The sequence below is a fragment of the Dama dama genome, chromosome 17, assembly GCF_033118175.1.
Source record: "Dama dama isolate Ldn47 chromosome 17, ASM3311817v1, whole genome shotgun sequence".
NCBI lineage: Eukaryota > Metazoa > Chordata > Mammalia > Artiodactyla > Cervidae > Dama > Dama dama.
This window is the reverse complement of record NC_083697.1, coordinates 64001555-64017483: the sequence shown is the minus strand read 5'-3', so window position 1 is coordinate 64017483 and position 15929 is coordinate 64001555. Positions and strand designations below refer to the sequence as shown.

Genomic DNA, 15929 nt, shown 5'->3' with positions numbered 1-15929 from the left:
GTTCTTTTTCTTTCCATAAATCTTTTTACCTCTTCTTTTCTCTTTTATTTTTCATTTACTATTTTTGATGGTACCTTAATTTATTAAAATTAATAAAATTTTAACATGTTGGTACATATACATAATTTTCACTATTTTAACTTCAAAAGATCATCACTAAGGAAGAAAAAAATTATTTGCAAGAAGATTTGGATGTGTCAGGATTTAATTATACAGTATATAGTTTTTGTTTTTGTGTGTTTTTTTTTTTTTTTTTTTTTGCTTTTATTAGTTGGAGGCTAATTACTTTACAATATTGTAGTGGCTTTTGCCATACATTGACATGAATCAGCCATGGATTTACGTGTGTTCCCCATCCCAATCCCCCCTCCCAGTATATAGTCTTAAGTTGCTTTTGACAACTCTATTGTATGTTAATGTGTTGGTAGTCAGAAGGAGAGAAGTGGCTTCTTTGCTGATTTTAGGAAGTTCTGTTTGTGTTTTGAAAAGTGGAGCAAGGGAAAATAAAGGGAAGAATAAGGGAAATAATGTATATGAAAGTGCCATGTAAATTGCTAAATAACATAAAGATGGTAGTTACTATTATTGTAGTGATATAACTTCCAGTGAGAAAGCAAAGATTTAATAAAGAAAAATGGGAAAGGGAGAAAAGAAATCACATGAATTAAAAAAAAGTAAAGAAATAAAGTGGGAATATGGGGAGCTGGCAGAATTTTTTACAGTCTGGTTTTTTTAACCTGAAAGTGCAATAATACTTGTACTTTCTGTTTAAACAGTTATGTTGAAAACATTTTATTAACAGGGGCTTTCCTGTAGCTCAGAGGGTAAAGAATCTGACTGCAATACAGGAGACCTGTGTTCAGTCCCTGGGTCGGGAAGATCCCCTGGAGAAGGAAATGGCAACCCACTCCAGTATTCTTGCCTGGAGAATCCCATGGACAGAGGAGCCCTGCGGGCTACAGTCCATGGTGTCGCAAAGAGTCGGACACAACGAAGCGACTAACACATGCGAAGAAAGGTTGTTGAAAACAATTTGGGAAGAGGATCTGATCATATGATGTAGTAAGAGTTGGATAAAAACCACCAGCAGATGAGTTTCTCAGCTCTAAATAAAGATCTGTGTGTCATAGGGCATTAGCAACTGTGTTTCCATTTAATTAAGGTTTCATTCACATTTGCTTATATTGTGGTTTGTTGTTCTTCATACCTTTGCAAGATAGGCATCATTAACCCATTTTACAGATGGGTGTAGAAGGCTAATTGACTTGCCTGAAGCTACTTATCCAGTGGCAAAGCCCTCCCTTCTCTGGGTTTTGAGTTTATTTACACATTTACACAGATACTTCACATCAGAGCAGTTGATTTAGTTGTGTTCCTGGATATTCAACTTACTACATGTCTCTAAAGGAAGTCCTTGTTAAATAACCGTGTATGTGTGTGTGTGTGTGTGCGCGCGTGTTAGTCGCTAAGTCGTGTCCAACTCTTTGCGACCTTATGGACTGTAGCCCACCAGGCTCCTCTGTCCATGGAATTCTCCAGGCAAGAATACTGAAGTGGGTTGCCATTCCCTTCTCCAAGGGATCTACCCAACTCAGGGACTGAACCCAAGTCTTCTGCATTGGAGGCAGATTCTTTACCACTGGTCCACCTGAGAAGCGTCATAACAACTGTAGGAGGTAAATATTACAATTATTTCCACTTATGAATAAGGAAACTGAGGCATGGTCACTTACTAATAACACCCCAGGGCACATTTTGAGTTTGGATGTGTTTCTACTAAAGGACTTCCTGTGAGTCTTAAGGAATAGGAGTTGAATTCTATAAGAACCAAGGAATAAACAAAAAAGACATCTTGGCTGCCCTAGTATGGGTTCAGAATGTGAACTGTGTCCTTCAAAGCTTATCTGGAACTTGGTATTTTAAGTTTTAGTTCTCTTAGGCTTTTTAATTTTATTTGGTTTCCAGACTCATAGCTGACTTGAGGAAGGGAAAGATTGATACTTGAACAGTAATGAAACTCACCTCCTGATAGCCAGGGAGAGGAGATAACCACACTTGGCAGGCAAAACCTCTCCCCAAAATGTAGCATTCACGACCCTTGAGTGGAGGAGCAGACATCCCTCTTGCCCCGGCCGCTCTGGGTGGGGTCAGTGGGTTACCGGCAGCACCCACATAGAGCCAGCCTTTCACCTGCCCCTCTGTCCTGTCCATCATCTTCCACTCAGCCTGACTCCACTTAGCCCGAGACCTGGATCTGTGGCTCAGATTTCACCTTTTTTCTCCTTTTTCTTGGTGTTTGAATTTCAGCAGCCTCTTCCTTTTGGTTCCCAGAGTGTCCTGTTGCTTTGGTAGGAACTCCGCATCCAGCTCATGCTAGTAGAGACTGAAGATCTTCTTAGTATCCACCGGGCCCCCGTCTTTTCCTCAGCCAGTGTTTCTCGTGTTCTAATAGAGCAAGATAATTGATAGTCATATTGATGATTCTGTGCCACCAGAGACTAATCGTTTTCTGGACTCTCTGAGAAGGCATTATCTTTTAGGAGGAAAAAAAAAAAAATCCAATATGATTGAAATGAAACCCATTTTATTACTTAAATGGGTCGTCTTTTAGTTATTATGAAAATCATCATCATCATCATGTCTTACTCCTTGAGGTTTCTAAAAAGCAGAAGTTATACAGTATTATAATGCAGGGTGGTACCAGAGAATTATGAGTTACAGAATTCAGCATAATCAGCTTTCTAGTAGCTTGAACCCTCTTTCATAGCAAAGAAGATGTTACATTGAACAAAGCCCTTTAGGAAAATATTTCGCTTACAAATTTGTCTTTCAGGGCAGTAGCAGCAAGTACTTAAGTAGAGTGGTTATGTTATCATAAAATAGTTAGAAAGGGAGATAGCAGAACAAGTGATTGTTGACGTGGAATGTTTATCTCGGAGAGAATTCTTGGCATTTTTGCCACATGTCAGCATAATAAGAATTTGGGGGAGAGAAGGGAAGCGTTAATGTATTTGTTGAGGATTAATGTCCCTGTAGAGAGCATCTGTGTTAGTGAATATATTATGGATTGTATCATAAATGTAGTAATTAGAAAGTTGCACCCTAAACACTTCGTGTACTGGCATAAGTATTCCTTTCCTCTCCTTGGTGGCTTGCATTCAAGTGAATAGTGTATTGTTCATCTTGGTCTCCTGGATTCCTTTTTTCTGTTTTTGAATAATCAGTTTATTTTTGGCTGTGCAGGCTTTGCTCTCGTTGCTGCGAGCAGGGGCTGCTCCCTCGTTGCGGTGCTCTGGTCTCTCACTGCGGTGACTTCTTGTTGCAGGCTCTGGGGTACTCAGACTCCAGGAGTTGCAGCGCAAGGGCTCAGTAATTGTGGCTTGTGGGCTCCCGAGCACAGGCTCATTCGTTGGGGTCATGGGTTTAGGTGCTCCACAGCAGGTGGGATCTTCCCGGAACAGGGATCGAACCCGTGTCTCCTGCATTGGCAGGTAGATTCTTCACCACTGAGCCACCAGGGAAGCCCTGGTCTCCTGGATCCTTAATCAAGAATAGAAAAACGGATGGCAGTGTTCTAGATCTGTTTCCTTCTCGGTATATTGCTGTTCAGATGGGCAGAGACAGAGTCCGTGGTTCAGGACCGAGTTACCGAGTGATTTTTTAACAGTTCAGAAGTGTGGCACAGAGTGCGTTCTAACAGACAAAACAACAACCTACAGTTCCTTACTTTTGGGGACTTCGTCCTTAAAGTTGTCTCCAGACAATACCACAGTGTGCTTCTTGTCATGTGTGAAATGTGTTCACTGTGATTGGCGATGCCTCAGAGCTGATGTGCTGTAAAAGAAGTGAGATGATGAATAATACAAATACATGTCGGGATCAGAATTTTCCAGGAAGCGAGACTTGATTATCTCATTAGGGTCTGTTGCCCCAGTGGGCTGAGCTAAGCGGGTGGCCGTGTGGATGAGCAGTAGCAGGAGAGGCACCCTGCTGTTGAGAGTAATGATGTTCTGTCCTCAGTGAAGGATAACAAAGAAAGCGGACGGATGTAAAATGGGCATTTCTTTGTATGCACAAAATGTTCGCACCTACTTATTTTCCCTTTTAAGAGGCATATTGTTTTTCATGATTTCTGAACTGTCTTACTTACACAATATTTATGAATTCCTAAAGAGTTTCTTCTGTGAAGAGCAAAGTCGGTGCAATTGAAAGCGATTTGCAGCTTGACTGGGACATCGGGGGGGAAAGGAAGGAATAGAAAGAGTAATTCTGTCCTCACCATTTAATTGGCCTCTTTATCTCCTGGTTGTGAGAACTCTTCACTTATGTATTGGTTTATCGATTGATTCCATATTTATGGACTGTTTGCTGTATCCCCTGTGCCCCAGGGATGCGGAGATGGATGGCACAGTCCGTAGGCATCCGATGGCTCTGGAACCTTCTCTGTCCTGGCTGACTTTAAGGATTAATCATGTGTTTATCTACAATTCTGAAATTCTGTCATCCTCCAACGATGGCCAGTAGATATGGTCATGTAACCAAAACAGGCTAGTTCTGGAGCAGCCTTGGAGTTTGTAAGATCACAGAGGTTGCTCGGAGAACAGAAAAGCGGCTTCATAAGGTGTTGGCCATCGCATTAGACTTTCTAATGAACCTGCTACACTCGGCATCGTTGGAGCTCTTTTTGAGAGCAGAGCTACTCCACCCACTTCCAGGCTCGCCAGAAACTGAGGCGGGAGCGTGGGCAGGAGCCTGGAGCAGGGCGACACCTTCAGGGACGTTTCACTGGGGAGTCACGGGCAGGTGCCAGCTCCAGTCTCCTCCTCTTGCCTTTTCTTTGAGGTGCCTGACTTCACTCTCGTTAGATTGGTCATGTTAGAAGGTGTCCAAATGGAAGCATTTTAAGAAGCCTGTAGGGCAGTGGGTCGTGGTTTCACTTAATGAAACTATGTGTAAATCTTTGGAAAGGTTGGCCCTGAGATCAAACATCATTTTAAGAAGCGCATTCGTCTGAATCTTCTGCCCCTGTGCTGTTTCTTTCAGCACTAGTATGTTCTGCTGTGGATGTGCTGATCTTGCAAACGCCCCTTCCTGTCTTGATTCGTACTGGCTATGTTTATTTACCTGAAAACAGGGTTAGGCTACTTTAATTTTAGAGGATAGCCCAATACCAAGATTTTCAAGATCTGTGGCATCAAACCATTTGTGTGTCAGCTTATCCTTAGCAAAGAGCCTTGGCAACTATTTTGTCTACAGTGTTGATGTCATTTGGTCCATTGCCTCTAATATCCTACCAATGCTGTTACCGTCAAACTTACTGTAGCCAGATTTGTTTTATTCCTTTAGTTGTAACATTCTTCTAATGTCAGAGGGTTGTGGATTCCGCTTCCTCTTAAGGTCAGTTCCTTCACCTGTCTGGCTGACCCTTTTACCCACCTTCTTTGGGTCACTATCCTGTTCTTACCGCTCCCTCTTGAACTCTCACCCTTTCTCTCTCTACTGATCCCCTCAGCTAACCCGTGGACTTCCATTAGCTCCAGTCTCTTCCAAGAACTCTTCGTTCTCCTTTCTCTTCTCTCACTGGCTGCTATCTCTGCCTCCACCACCTCAGTGAAACCACCTTCAATCGAGGTGGCCCGTGACTGCTGAGGTGTCAAATCCAAAGCTGTATTTTTCATTTATCTTTAATCATCTCACTGTCTTCCATGGTACCTCTCTGACTTTCTTCTTTGGTCTTTTTCACAAAGTCTTTTTCCTCTCCCCATTCTATCATTGTGTTCTCTGGCCTTCTGCTTTTAGCACTAATCCTCCAGTCATCTCTCTCTACCCGTATTCCTTCAGTGATCTCACCCGCAAATCTAATTTCTGCTACTGCCTATGTAATAACCACTTTTATGTTTTGCTCAGGTTTCTTTGCCAACCTTCACACTCAAGAACATCTGGAAGTCCTCACCCAGATCTTCTACATCTCAGTTTCTAATGCACAAACTAAACCCATTGTCTTCCTTATTAAACTTGTCCATTCACTAGTATTCTCTACCTCTATCGTCACTATCATCCACCCTCATGGAGTCAAGTACCACGTTGTTCTGCTTTTAGTGTCTGGATGGTTCAAGTACTAACTCTTCTCCCCTTTTTCCTTCCCTGCCTACCTCTGTGCCCTAATTTTACCCATTCCTCTCCTACCTGACAACCAGACTGGCCCTACTGGTCTCCTTGCCTCTGCTCTGCCCTCTGTGAATCCATCCAGAAAGTAATGTATCTGAAGCTCAGATCTGAGCCGTCAGTGGCTCTCTGCAGCTGGTTCAGAGGTTTTGAATCTGTGTACAAAGTTGCGGTCTGGCTCCAGCTTCTTTCCTGGCTTCACCCGGGAGAGTCTAGCAACGCTGAATTACACTGTGCAGTCTCTTCCTTCTGCCTTTTCCGTTGTCCACTCTCCCACTCCCAGCCTGGCTAAGTCCTGCTCAGCCCGAGGACATGCTAGGCATTCCTTGTGTTTGGAAGTCTTCCCTGCTTCTCTGGAAGCAGGGCTTCCATTTCTGGGCTGCTTGCCATGAATCCGAGTCACTGTGTGCATCCCACTGCCCTTTGGGGATCATTTCTATGTGTTTCTCGGTCCCAATAGACTTTGCTTTCCTTGAAGACAGAGACAGTGTCTTATCTCTGTAGCTCTCGAGCCTAGCACAGTGCTTCGCATATAGGAGGCATCCAGCGAATGATTTTTAAGTGAAAAATTGATAAGGACAGTGAATCAATTTGTCTACAAAACTGGGCACAAGTAATCCATGCAGAGTAGTACCTTTACAAGGGGGCACGAAGTGGGGCTTCCGGGGCGCTGATAATGTTCTGGGTTTTGATCGGGTGTGTTCAGTTTAGGAAAATTCATTGAGCTGTCCATGTGTGGTATGTGTCATTTTCTGTATGTTTTACTTCAATGAAAAGTTTAAAAAAATTAGATATTTTTGTTGCTCAATACAGAAAATCTCATGTCTCCTTTCAAGCTTTTCAAGTTTTTATACGTATGAGTTTAGATGTGACAGCAAAGAGCCAGGCTAGTGCTATTCCTTGATGTGAAGAAGAGTGAGATGAGAAAGCATCAGCGTGAGTGGGGTCGTCTGGTCTTCTCAAGAGGGCCAGTGAGGGCCAGCACTGATGGACAGACTTGTGGTCACCTGTGCTTCTGTCACACTCAATAGAGGGACCACATGCTAATTATCAGCGTGCTCTGGGCCTTCCGGCAGTGGCAGGGAGACTTCATCTTGGATGTGACCATGAATAATTCATCAAGCTGGTTATCTGGAAATTTGTGGTCATCATTAGCATTTTAATGAAAAAAAATGCAATCATTATCCTAAATCTGTTTTTTTTATTTCTGCTTTTTTTTCTTCTTTTTGTCTCCCTCCTATAACAGCTTAACCATCTCAGTCTTTCCTGAGTACTTGGAAACTGCCAGGGTCCCTGACAATGTGCTGACTGGTCGTCGCTATGGGCAGACGGTACCCAGAGGCTCACTGTCATCCAGGCAGCTCATGTACGTATGGGATTTGTCTCTCTCCTTTTTCCCCCCTTTAATTTTCCCTGTCGAATATGGCAGGGTACTGAACTGGTGAAGGTTTATGAGATATACATGAGAGTATTCAGAAATGCAGGAGAATGGATTGCTCTAGGGTAAGTTTTTAATATTGAATGATGGGAAATGTTATCTAAATTAGGGTTTTTATAAATCAGTGGCCCTATAAGGCAGACCAGAAGTGTGTATCAGCAGTCTCTCTTTTCTGTTTCAGCATATCCACTTACACATAGGTTTTCTTTTTTTGCTTGTTTGTTGAAGCTTTCCTTTTTCATTGCAATATATAACATTTGAAACAATAGCAATGCTGTAAATTAGAAACACTTCCCAGTGACTTAAAAAATAGCTTTGAAATAAAAAAATTCATGGACCCAGAAGAGGGTCCTCAGGGTATGTCATGGTTGAATACATGTTGGTGAGAGTTCCCAACTCTAATATCTTACCATTCTCCACAGGAGGAAAGTGTTGATTCTCCCATGATGACTTACTGTGTCTCACAACAGTTCCCTTTTTCCAGTATTAGTCTTTTGGGAATGTCCACAAATGCAGCCTTTTCCTGTTTGGTCCCACTCTGATTAACTTAGGAGAAAAATGGTCATTGTACATTTAATGATGTCCTATTTCTATAAAGTATAGTCTGTCTCAGACTTATTTGTTTCCCCCCCTTTAGTCTCTAAACCTTAGGCCAGCTCTTTAGGTATTTACTTATTTATTTATTTATTTTGCATCCCTTTGGACCTCTGGAATTTTGGCTTCAAATCAGGGATGTGTGTTGGGTCATTCCTTGGAATACTTGTGTTCCCCATCCTTCCGTAGTTATGTTTATTCATAGTCACCCTTAAGCCCCATTTCCTTGTACATTTCTCTGCCCTTTTTTTTTTTTTTTGCCTTCATAGAAAAGTTAGAACCACCCCCAACCCTTCCCCCAGACAATTGCTTCTAAAATAAGCCAGGTCATCAGAAGAAGCAGCGGAAGGGAGAGCTGACAGCCTCAGACCAAGCACGCCAGCGGTAGAGCCCCTGGGTGGGAGCCATGGCCTTTGCACCTCCACTTTCGTATCCTTCAAGGGCATCCCTGTATTACCCTAAAATCAGCGATTTTCACAGTGAACATAATCAGAGAAAGCTTACCCTTGTGATACTGTAAAACAGAGATTGGCAAAGCGTGGCCCATGAGTCAGATCCAGCCCATTCCTGTTTTTGTAGGGACTGACGGAGATTTTCATGTCTTTGAATGGCTACCTGCCTAATCTGTGGTTTTTGCCTCTTGGCCCTCAGAGCCTGAAATATCTACAGTTTGACCTGTTAAGAAGAAATTTTGCCTATTTCTGCTATAGAAATACTTTGAAGGCATGTACTATGATTGAACCATATGAACTTGCTAATATCCAACTGTTTTTGACCTACAAAATTGCTGATTGCTTATGTGGTGGTTTAGTCGCCACATCATGTCTGACTCTCTGGCCCCATGGACTATAGCCCGCCACGCTCCTCTGGCCGTGGAATTCTCCAGGCAAGAATACTGAAGTAGGTAACCATTCCCTTCTCCAGAGGATCTTCCCCAGCCAGGGACTGAACCTGGGTCTCCTGCATTGCAGGCGGATTCTTTACCAACTGAGCCACCAGGGAAGCCCATGATTGCTTATGGTTTAGTCTAAGCTATTTCGAGGAAATTCTTCCTTTAACATGGTTAAAATTTTAAAATTTGGGTTCTTGGAGCAGAAGGAGTGAATTACCTTGGAGAATTCACAGGTGTTGGCCTGCTCGTCTGTGCCAAGCCCAGGAAGGTGTGATCAAGGCCTTGAGGGCCGTCAGTGTGCCGGCCCCGTACTGCTCACCCGCCCTGGCTGTCCTGGCTTTCCTTCTCTCCTGCTCACGGGGTGGACATTTCCTCCCTTTCTTAAGAAATGGCTGTTTAAAAAGCTTCCACAGCACTAGGCACGTACAATCATTTCTTCTGGCCTTCTCTCCTTGACTTCCTCTGTTCTCAGTGATGAAAGACGTGGGTTTTGTTTGTTCTTCTCTTCTGTGCCACTCTCTCTGTCCTGAATTTACTAGAGATTCTCCACTTCAAGTGGGATATGCTCTGGAAAGTTTGTATTATCATCCTCAAAACTGAGGCTTGAAGCCACAAAGTAACGACCGTGTAGAGTTGCAGTGTGAGCCTCGATTTACTGCCTTCTGCTTGTGTCCTCTCCTCCCGCCAGACTTGCTGGTGACCCGGTCATCACTCGGGTAATCACTTGTTTAGATATTGTCCACTTCTCTGTTCCCCACGCCATATCTTTTAGTAATATGGTCTTAGAAGCCTAGAAGATTCAGCATCAAATGATGCTACCTGTCTCAAATCTCCTTTTTTTATCCATTATTTGAACCCAGTTACTACAGGTAATCTGAAGGCCCTCAGAGAGAACTTCATATAGAGAGAGTATAATAATATAGTAACAGTGCTTTAAAGATCATGCAAGTAATATATGTTTACTATAGAAAAATTTAATTTAATTTTTATTTTATATTGGGAGACAGTTGCTCTTCAGTGTTGTGTTAGATTCTGGTGTACAGCAGAGCGAACCAGTTATGCATATACGCAGAAATCCATCCTTTCTCAGATTGGTCTCCCGTGTCGGTAATCACAGAACACTGCACAGAGTTCCCTGCGCTCCGCAGTATTATCTAGTTTACATACAGTAGTGTGTTTGCAGTGATTATTTTATATATAGTAGTGTGCATGTGTTAATCCCAAATTCCTAACTTATCCCTCCCCGCGTCTTTCCCCTCTGGTAACTAGAAGTTTGTTTTCTAAGTCTCTGAGTCTGTTATTGTTTTGTAAATAAGTTCATTGGTGCCAGATTTTTAGATTCCACATATAAGTGATATATGATGTTGGTCTTTGTCGTCTAACTTCACTTAGTGTGATAGGTTCATCCCTGTTGTTGCAAATGGCCTTATTTCATTCTTTTTTTTATAGCTGAGTAATGCATGGGTGCTTAGTTGTGTCCAAATCTTTGTGACCCCGTGAAGTGCAGCCCACCAGACTCCTCTGTCCATGGAAGTCTCCAGGCAAGAATACTGGAGTGGGTTGCCATTTCCTTCTCCAGGGGATCTTCCCAACCCAGGGATCGAACCCCCACCTCTTGCAACTCCTGCGTTGGTAGGCAGATTCTTTACCATTTCGCCACCTGGGAAGCTCATGGCTGAGTAATATTCCATTGTGTATATGCATCATGTCTTCTTTAGCCATTCCTGTGTTGATGGACATTTAGGTTGCTTCCATGTCTTGGCTATTGTAAATAGTTATGCAGTGAACTTTGGGGTGCGTGTATCTTGTAGAATTAGGGTGTTCTCTAGACATATGCCCTGAAGTGGGATTGCTGGATCATATAGTAACTCAAGTAGCCTTTAAGTCTTCAAAGCTTCAGCTTTCTCCACTGACTCTGATTTCCATTTTCAGTTCTGGCCCAAGGATTTATTTCTCATGATTTTGACTTGTTTTCTTTGTATTTAAAAAGTTGTTAGATCTTATTCAGTTTTTTCATGTAATTGAAACAGGCAGTCTTTTTTTTTTTTTTTTTAATCATCTTTGCTTACTGTATTGACTAGAAACTTTACCGATGCAGTCTGATTAAAGGATTTTTAAGCCTTTTGAATCATCTGATGATAATCCCTGATTTCCTTAGAACTTTAAATAGAAATAGGTGTTAAATAAATATTCCTTCAGTGGATGGGTGTCCTGCGGATCATTTTACTGAGTTGCCTTGCATCTGGGTAACCACACTTGGGTAGTTTAGTGAACTGCAGTCTCAATGACGGACACCTCATTCTTTGTGGAATACCACCTTCCGTGCACAACTCGAAATCAGTAGGTTAGGCTCTAGGTTGTCAGATGTTATGTGAACTGAAGCTGTGAAATTGTTTTATGAGGCCTGTCTCCTAACAGTATTTTTAGGTTATTTATAAATACAGAAACATATTTCATGTCCTAGTAAGTAAGGGTCTATCTTGACTTTACGAGTAATAAAGAAAGGTTGCTTCTATATATTTATCTTTCTCTGAAGAAGAATCATCCAAAGTTCAGTCGTCCAAGTCAAAATCCCTTCTCTGTAAATTTTTTTCTTTTTAAAAAAATCCTTCTCTCATCTGTTTCTTCTGAGCTAGAGATTTGAGGTCTTGTTTTGTTGTCATTTAAAAAAAAAAAGTTCTCCTTTTACGAGGATGCTGTGGATCTAGTGCTTTCCTCTGCAGGACAGGGAGAAGGGAGCGAAGTAGCCTCATGTCAGGTCTTCAGTGTTAGGAGTCAGCATCCTGGAAGGCAGCCCGCCTGGTGTCTCTGCCAGCTGCAGAAGGAGACCCTGAAAAACACAGCAGAATAGTTCTTGGAGAGCTGAGTATGCGTCCCTTTTCTGTTTCCAAACACTGGCTTTGTTGCTGCAAGGGAACCTGTTGGTAGAGTGTAGTGAGTACCTGCATTTCTAGGATAACTGTGGGGGTTCTGAGCAGCCTTTTCCTCACACCCCATGTGAAGAGGATTGGGTTGGTGGGGATGGATAGCCTTCTGGATACATGGGTAAGCTTTGACTCAGGGAGGGATAAGAAGGGTGTGTTATCCTTGGGGAGGTGGCCACAGCACTTTCTGCCAGGGGAGTAACTGGGTGAAAATGTCCCAGCCACACTGGGGCTTCCCTGGTAGCTCAGGTGGTAAAGCTAGTCTGCCTACAATGTGGGAGACCCGGGTTCGATCCCTGGGTCAGGAAGATCCCTTGGAAAAGGAAATGGCAACCTACTCCAGTGTTTTTGCTTGGAAAATCCCATGGACGGAGCATCCTGGTAGGCTACAGTCCAAGGGGTCGCAAAGAGTCGGACACGACTGAACGACTTCACTTTCTTTCACTTTCTGGGAGCCTCTGGAAAAGAAAGAACAGAAGTTAACAACTTTATGGGGCAATTTTGAAGCCAAAGCAAATAGAATTGTTTTTCCAGGTTTCTTGGACATTGGCTCGTTGATGCAAATTTGGAATTGTTCTTTGGGGAAGTAGACTTGGGTGAACTGAATGAAGGTCATGAAAACCAGCGTGGAATGAAACCCATAGAATTCTGAAAGGAATGACTTGGTATATATCAGACTCACGAGATAGGTCCGTTTGTTGTTAGCATCTGTACCTTCTAGACCTTCCTTGTATGAGAATGTGGGTGGATGGATGGCTGGATAGGTAGCTAATAGAGTATATAGAAATAGAAACTAGCAAGCTATTTGAAGAGTCTGTTAAGAATCTTTTGTTAAAGCTATATTTAGACTTTTTAGTCATTTTCTCTCTCTCAGTTTTATGGAAAATACTTAAATCCATGGGCTTACTCTTGATTTCTCCTTTGAATTCTTTCTTGGGACTGTCCAATTATGGGGGAAAAAAAAAAAACAGTTGATTCCTATCTCTTAGGGTTCAAGAACATTCCTCAAAAAGCTTAAGTTGTATATTGCTCATTTGGAATTTGATACCAATAAATCCACCATGACTTGGCTAAATCATGCATACCTGCTACCATCTTATCCTTGTGACTGGGGCCTGGTTAGGGGTAAAAAGGATTTCCTGATCATCAGGAGATAGAAGATTTTTTTTTTAAGTCACTCTTTCTCACACTGAAGGGTCCAATTTAAGCAAAACTTTAGTCACTCAGTTGTGTCCGACTCTTTGCAGCCCCATGGACTGTAGCGCCCTAGGTTCCTCTGTCCATGGGTTCTTCATGCAAGAATACTGGAGTGGGTAGCCATTTATTTCTCCAGAAAATCTTCCCGACCCAAGGATGGAACTTGGGTCTCCCTCATTGCAGGCAGATTCTGAAGCACCAGACTAGACTTCTGTTTTTTTCCTGGTTGAGTGACAGAGTGGAGTTAAGGCTGGCCAGGTGATCGGAGCCAGTCCACAGATGCATTGATGCTGCCCTCGTAACGCTGTGCTGGCTTTTCTGGAGGGTTGAGAAGAGTTACACATGGCCCTTAAACAGTTGATGTTTTCATAGGTAGACGTGACTAAAGGTAGTAACTGCATTGCTGCTGCTGCTAAGTCGCTTCAGTCGTGTCTGACTCTGTGCGACCCCGTAGACGGCAGCCCTCGGGGCTCCCCCGTCCCTGGGATTCTCCAGGCAAGAACACTGGAGTGGGCTGCTGTTTCCTTCTCCAGTGCATGAAAGTGAAGTCGCTCAGTCGTGTCCGACTCTTGGCGACCCCATGGACAACAGCCTACCAGGCTCCTCCAATCCATGGGATTTTCAAGGCAAGAGCACTGGAGTGGGGTGCCATTGCCTTCTCCAAGTAACCACATTAGGTAGACTCAAATTGTGTGATGTAGCAGTTTAGAGGAGAGGAAGGCTAGTAGAGATATGTGTAATCAGTGAAGTTCAAGATCTAAAAATCAAATGTAGAGAACATCTTTCTCCAGTCAGGCACAGAGGTTTGGGAATAGGTCTGATTCCGACCGTGTAGATGGCAGAGCAGCTGTTGGATTGCAGGTGCGGTGGGTGGTGTGTGAAGGGCACATGAAATGGGGTATCACGGAAGGAGCTCACGGAGAGCGGGCTCACACAGCGCGGGTCCGCTGGAGCGCACAGCCTGGTGAGAACAAAGCATGTTCATGATAATGCCTGCGTTTGTTACTGTTAATGACTAACACGTACATAGCCAGACACTGTTCTGAGCGCGTCAGGTGTGTTCTTGGAATCCTCCAACAAGTGTGTGTGACACAGATGGCTCTCTTATCACTCCGTCACAGCCGAGGGCGCTGAGGCACAGACGAGATGAGCAGCTTTTTAAGGGCACATAGTAAGTGGTCTGGGTGGGGTTTGAGCCCCAGAGTCAGGCTCCTGGGTGTTTGCTCTTATCCGCTGTGCTGCCTGCTCTGGTCAGTGTGAGAGGAGCAGGAAAGGGTCACAAGCAAGAGATGTCGGTGAGAGAGAGAAGTCCAGGGTCCAGATTGCCGAGGAGCAGGTTCTGAGGACGCAGTGTCTGTCTGGTGGCCACATGGACGTGTTGGGCTTCCCTGGTGGCTCAGTGGTGAAGAAGGAGATGGGTTTGATCCCTGGGTCAGGAAGATCCCCTGGAGAAGGGAATGGCAACCCACTCCAGTATTGCCTGGAAGTCCCATGAACAGAGGAGCCTGGCGGGCTACAGTCCGTGGGGTCCAAGGGTCGGACATGACTGAGCGACCAGACCGCCACCTGAAGTGTCAGCGTGCAGACGGGAGTTAGAGGCCAGCCGCGTCGGCCCGTCCTGGAGGCAGGGGCAGAGGCAACGGTCGGGAGCACGTGCCGGATGCTGGGCTCTGGGGCTACAGCCCTGAATAAGGTGGGTGAGGTCAGCGCTCCCTGGGAACGTCCCTTCATTCTGGTGGTGGAGGCAGAGAGTGGTGAAGCTCCCTGACGGGAAACATAATTATGGACTGTGGAATGTGCTGTGGAGGCGTCAGTAGCATGATGGAGTGAGCAGGGCCCACGTGACACAAAGTGACATAGGAAAAGACGTCCCTGGAGAAGTGGCATTTGATCTGTGATCTGAAGGAGGGGATGAGCCACGTGGATAATGGAAAAGCCCGGTGCAGGCTGTGGGAGCATGCACAGTTCACGGGGCGCAAAGGGAGCCTGGGTGGGCCTGGCACAGGGGCGTGGTGGGGCTTGGGGGGTATGAGGATGGGGAAGGAGGCGGGGCTGAAGCAGACTCCAGGGCCTTGGTGAGGAGTTTAGATCATTTCCTCAGAGCAGTGGGAACCCACTGAATATTAAATTGATGAGTGGCCTGGTCCCGTGGGAGACCCAGGGGGGCAAATAGATGCACCTGTTTGAGCAGGCAGGGGAAGCGGGGAGGCTGAGAGCAGAGGGGAAGTAAGGTGGGGAAAGAACATTTAGAATGCTTTCCCCCCATCTGGTACCTTGAATGTTTGAGCTGCAGCTAATGTGGCCTTTCTGGCTCGGGGAAGATGAACCCCAGCTGAGATAAAGCTTTTGAATGTTTGGGTTGTGATCAGGCTTCATGGCAGCAAGACTTCATGGCTACATTTTAGCCTTTTCACTGCCGATTTATACCTGTTTACATGTAGGGAGAAATTCCAAAGCATACGAACCTAAAGATGAGACAGTTTTTGTTTGTTTGCTTTTATATAGGCCTTGAATTTATAAAATTCCAATTTACTTTATATGTAGTAGATGGTTTTGGGGTGGGGAGCAGAAGACACTTTGGAAATATTGTAATTCATTATCCTCTCTAGTCCATGAATGACTTTTATTTCTGGGATGGAGACTCAAAATGGAGATGCAGTGAACTGCTCACTCACTCAGTACCTGTGTCCCGCTCCACTCTCACTGCCAGAGCCTGGGT

At 44.2% G+C, this 15929-nt stretch overlaps 1 protein-coding gene across 19 annotated transcripts in view; it reads left to right on the top strand.

Moving 5' to 3' along the window:
- APBB2 (amyloid beta precursor protein binding family B member 2) overlaps positions 1 to 15929 on the top strand; it is a 357050-nt gene that overhangs the window by 130266 nt on the left and 210855 nt on the right. For 15 of the 19 annotated variants that reach the window (XM_061164641.1, XM_061164635.1, XM_061164640.1 and 12 more), the window contains one exon: positions 7412 to 7531. The exons of the other annotated variants lie outside the window; for them this stretch is intronic. The gene's annotated coding sequence lies outside the window, so the exon portion shown is untranslated. The remainder of the gene's footprint in view (positions 1 to 7411; positions 7532 to 15929) is intronic. 19 annotated transcript variants of the gene reach the window in all.